The 5316-nt window shown below is 30.3% G+C and overlaps 1 pseudogene; it reads right to left on the minus strand.

Moving 5' to 3' along the window:
• Positions 1 to 223: 223 nt before the first annotated feature.
• On the minus strand, positions 224 to 1539 carry LOC149878685 (uncharacterized; annotated as a pseudogene).
• Positions 1540 to 5316: the final 3777 nt, after the last annotated feature.

The raw sequence follows: 5316 nt of genomic DNA on the forward strand, positions 1-5316 counted from the left end.
TATAAGAAGTACAAAAGAAATGCAAGTTTATTTAATAAATATTCATAATTTATGCAAGTTTTACGATCCAACTGTTGAAATAGAGTATTTAATTATTAATATTATAAAATATTTTTTTATCAAATTTAAAAGTTATTTATCATACCGAAGACTACACCTTTCATGTCGATGAATTCGATAATATGTTGTTCAACTATGTGTACCTTCCAAGGCATTGTAGCCTTTAGATTTCTATAGCTCTTAGAGAACTCCTCAAATCTTTAACATATGTGGAGCCTAATGATTTTCCAAAACAACCATGGACTATATTTTCAAAATCTCTAAGTATCTTAATGTATTTGGCAGCGGAAACTCCAAGACTAGACTTCTGAAAGAACAGTTCAAAGTTGTCTATGTTTTTTAGCAATTTATTGCAAGCATTGCCTTCCAAACGATGATGCCCTTGGTAGGACAATCTGCAGATGTTTATCTTAGACAGATATTGGTTAACAAACTTTAACCCATACTCCTTGTTTTCAAATAAATTTTTTTCAATCTCTTTTAAAATTTTGTCTATAACACCTAGCAGTATATGTAGACCAGGAATATTTACAAGTTCTAGTACTTTTTTGTTTTTCTGGCCTGTTAACAAAGGGAGGGGGGGGGGGTTAACAACATTTTTGCACATTTTTTCTTTTTTAAATTTGCACCATCAGCCATCCATTGGTCGTACAATCTACACAAAGATTCTAGAATATAATGATCAGCTTTTTGAAAGTCAGAAGATGACGTCATGCAATACGAACAAGGGTGCTTTGATGTTGCAGTTTGTTTTCCAACTATTTGAAGCAAAACCTTTAGATCTTCAGATACTGAGTAATCTAAGGATGAAATGTTCAACTTATCCAAAATTAACCGCAAATCATGGTATTTTTTGTTCAATGAAGGCAAAATGGTCAATATAATAGTTTTGTGGACGCTTGAATCTTCAAAATCTTTGCACACAAATCCGTCACATCTGCTTAGTTTCTCTGGAATTATATAACTTTTTAACTCTGGTTTTAGGGTTATTGAAAGTGTAACTTTAAGAAATCCCTGCCCTCCGTCTACACCTAATTTGATATCAACATTATTTGTTCTTTGAGTTCTGTGATGAAGTATCATTGCTACAAGGTCTTCAATGTCGTTGCAATACACAATAGCAGTATCTTTTTCTACCAACTACACATCCATAAAAAATCAAAATGAATGATACAAATTGCAATCTAGCTATCAAAAAATTTGCTTTTACTCAGTAATTGGTCAGCTTTACGTGAATAAAAGCTTCAACAACTTTTCTTAAGTTTTTTACTGAGTTAAAGCAATAATTGCTATCAAAAAATTTTTTGCTTGGTAATAGTTTACCTCTTCGCTTTCCTTTAATTCTAATAGCAATGGGAGTTTATCACAATTGAATAATTTTCCAATTATTTCGTTGTTATTAATCAGTTTAATATTGAAACCAGATTCCACACTTTTCCGTCCTGCCCCACTTCTTAGAAATTGTGCAACTTCAATCATGTTGCGATTACTTAGGAATTATAAGCAGTCAATTCTTTTATCTTTCTAATTTTGTACAGGGATGTGGAATTACTTGTCCCACTTGGGCATAGCAATCTTAACAAACTAGTCTTTCTGCAGGTTTATTTGAAACATATTCAGCATCTTGGTAAACAAGTTTTCCCGACACACATCAACCATAGGAGCAAATATTTTTTCCATTTTTGATTTTCGCCCATTTTCACAAATAAAATATTCACATTTTCTTCCTCTAAAAACTCTGGTATTCAGGTCTAAACTTTATAGTATATGTATAGCAACTATAATAACTAAAATAACGAAGCTAAATTTTAACTAAAGTAAATTGAACATCAATATAACTCGGCCGCATAGTGAAGTAATGATCAGTCCCTGCAAGCTTTTTTCCATATTTCGAGCAAAGCATGGTAGGAAGGTCAGGGTTATCCGCTAAATAATTTTTCCAGAATATAGTTTTGATAAAGTTTGAGTGGTCATTTTTCTTTTTATTTAGATTTAAATAAGTTATTTCAGCATTATTTATTGGTCTTAAATCCTTGTCTTTTCTGAAGCAGCAAGTGCAAAATTTTTTAACAAAATCACTATGTTCTTTTTCTTGTTTAGGTATTTTAAACGAATGCTTTAATAAAACCTTCTGATATGGATTGATAATTTTGGCATGATGTATCGGTCATATCAATCAAATGTCAGTGTAATGGTTACAAACATGCTTTCAGTTCGTATGTCAACACGTGTTGACATACGAACACCAGTATCAACATACTAGAAGTTTGAGTATGCCCCATGTCTCTTAGTTACCAATCTTGAAAAACAAAATTCCTGGGCACTCCCCTAAAATATGTGATTTCTCTCCAGGCCCCCACAAAAAAAAGTTGTTGTTTACATTTTTTGAATGAGGAAAAGTTTTCTAATGATAATCAAGAAGAAAGCTCTGGGGGGGGGGTGTGTTGCAAGTTCTTAGAGCATGCTCCAATGCACCGTGAAAGATAAGTTACGGTTCATCATTAATTTAATCATTTCACTAATTAATTGATTTATATCAACATCCATTTTGATTTTTTAAATTAGTTGAATCTCATCGTCGCTTCGATTCCTTGTAGCCGAAGTAGCTTTAACTAATTCGATTTTGCCTGCTTTTTCTTTGTGTTTTCGAAGAAGATGATCTTTGAGGTTTGTAATAGAATATTGATAGATATTGATTTAATAAGAATATCGTATCCTCCATTAGAAAATTGAAAACACAGATCCGATTTAGAATTATAGTGTTTAGAAGTGCACTTAAGCCGTCCGAAATGAAAAACAAATGAGTTTTTTGGAAGGTTTTATATTAGTGGAAGATTTATATTAGTGGAAAAAATTAATTTTTGAATTAGAAAGAGTTAAATGATGTTAAAATAGTAAATATCATATCATATGTCATATCATATGAAATAATTGACCATAGGACATATGGTCAATAATGTTCAAATAAAACTTCCCTTGAGGGGATACGATATTCTAAGCAACAAATTCTGCACTGGTCATATAAAAATATTGAAATTAAAGTATTGTTTCAGTCAATTTTTATTTTCAAATTGACTTTTCACTTGTTTATGCAATAAATTATTCTCCATATTTGTTTTTAAGTCTTAAGGAAATTGAAAACAGTGATAAGAAAATAGTTATTCCAATATCTACTTATACCACAGGACAATCAATTAAACCGTGAAAAAGAATAATTCGATTAATAATCGTTTTTTAATACGGCGAGGAGAATTGTTTTAATGTCTCAAACGTGAAAGCGGGCATTCTAAGGCAATTATATGTATTAACTAGATATCTAACTTGCGCCTCCGCAGTGAAGCAAATTTTTTGCCAGCCCAAGTTCATTTGCCAGCCTGAAATGACGCAATGATAAATCAAAGCAAACCAAAAATGAACTATTGTCAGTTTAAATAAAACGGCTACCGGCATTAAAAACTTTAAAAACTTGCTTCACTTTTTCTTACAAAATTTTTGTGAAGTTAAACATCTAGTTAATAAATAACATTAGGCCGGGTGAATAAAAATGATCAATTGCTTTAACTCAGTAAAAAACTTAAGAAAAGTTGTTGAAGCTTTTATTCACGTAAAAGCTGACCAATTACTGAGTAAAAGCAATTGCTCATTTTTATTCACCCGGCCTATTGTTCAAAGGCGTCATATTTTAGTGGTTTTAATTGACAATTAAATTCAGTGCTGCCAACATTTTTTACGTGTGAAATGTCTAAGCATGAATGTAAAATGCCAAAATAATGCCATCTTTCATATCGCGGCTGTTTCAAAACCATTCCGTCACTTTATTTTGAACAAATTTCATCAACGAAATTAATAGTCTTCGGATCGGAAGTCAAAAGGTGTTTTATTATCCTTAAAAAATCTTGAGGAGTAAAAATTAACTTTGACTTTTTTTCCAAAAAAAATAGTTTTTCAAGAATTTAAATTTTTCTGTGTTAAAATGGCAATATAAAGGTAAAAGACCATAAAATACCGTTGGATAAAAAAAAAAAGAGCCAATTTTCCAAATATTGCCATCCTATAATGCCATGTGGCAACGATGGTTTAATTGAGGAGAGCATAAACATGTAAATATTTGATTCTAAGGCATTTAATTGCCAGTTTATTTGTTTGAGTTGTATCATTTACAATCTGAAAAGGGATGTTTTCTCTTTAAAAAACGTGTAATAAAAACTAAATTTTAGACAAAGTTTTTACATTCTAAGAAGGGAAAATGAAAACTTTTAGTTTACTCGTCAAATTAATCTGAAATGCGCTATAAAGATTTTTTCTTCTAAAATAAGAAACAGCAAATGTCTCAGACATAAAATTATGTCAAAGTAAGTGGACAAAAAAATATTTCTAACATATTTTACGTCGGCAGAAAATTTGTCTCAGACATATTCGAGAGATAACAACTCTGGCAATTATAGTTGTTGGAGCACTTGGTCTCCCACGACTTACGCGTTGCCATCTAAATAAGGATTTACCGAGTCCATATTAATTAAGAAAAATTATTTACTTAATATAAACAAATTATTCAGTGCAGAATTAGTTAAAAAGATTAAGTTTTGTATATATAATACAATATATATATAATATAATATAATATGTATAATACATAATATAAATGAAAAAATAAAAAAAATTTACAATAGCTATTACTTTTACTTATCTTTCGAATCAGATATTTTCTTTTTTATTCTTTTTATACATTTCGAGTTCTTCGGTATTTCATTAGTTCTTTTGTATTTCAGATTTAGTTTTCTTTTACGTTTCGTAACGTTACTTTCAGATTGCTTTCATTTTAACCACCGCGGATTTTATTCAAGCGAAAATTAAAAATTATGTTACGCCGCTTAACTGCTGTATTACCAAAAATCATTTCTAACAAGTATTTACACATAAAACATAAATCTACATGAAATTTTTTACTTTACAATAAAAAACTTAATTTGTCTAAATAATGTTGAGGATAAGTGCATAATGCAGCCATTTGCATAGCAAGTAAAAAAAAGATTCACGATATAAACGTGCCAAAGCAGAGTGCGCAGGCAGCGCTTTTCGTTGCGTGAAGATTACTTAGGTTCTATGGTCATAAACCCAAAAACCTTTCTAAAGTATTGCAAATTATAGTTTTATTAAAAATGACCACCTTCTCTTAAAACAAATCAAGCAAATTTTATTTTTAATTAGCCAAATTATATTAAAAATCTAGTGAAAAAACCAGCTTGGTCTCGTTTT

The sequence above is a fragment of the Hydra viridissima genome, unplaced genomic scaffold (assembly GCF_058129835.1).
Source record: "Hydra viridissima isolate aposymbiotic clone 2 unplaced genomic scaffold, HvirCarnegie_v1 scaffold_14, whole genome shotgun sequence".
In the NCBI taxonomy this organism is placed as follows: Eukaryota; Metazoa; Cnidaria; class Hydrozoa; order Anthoathecata; family Hydridae; genus Hydra; species Hydra viridissima.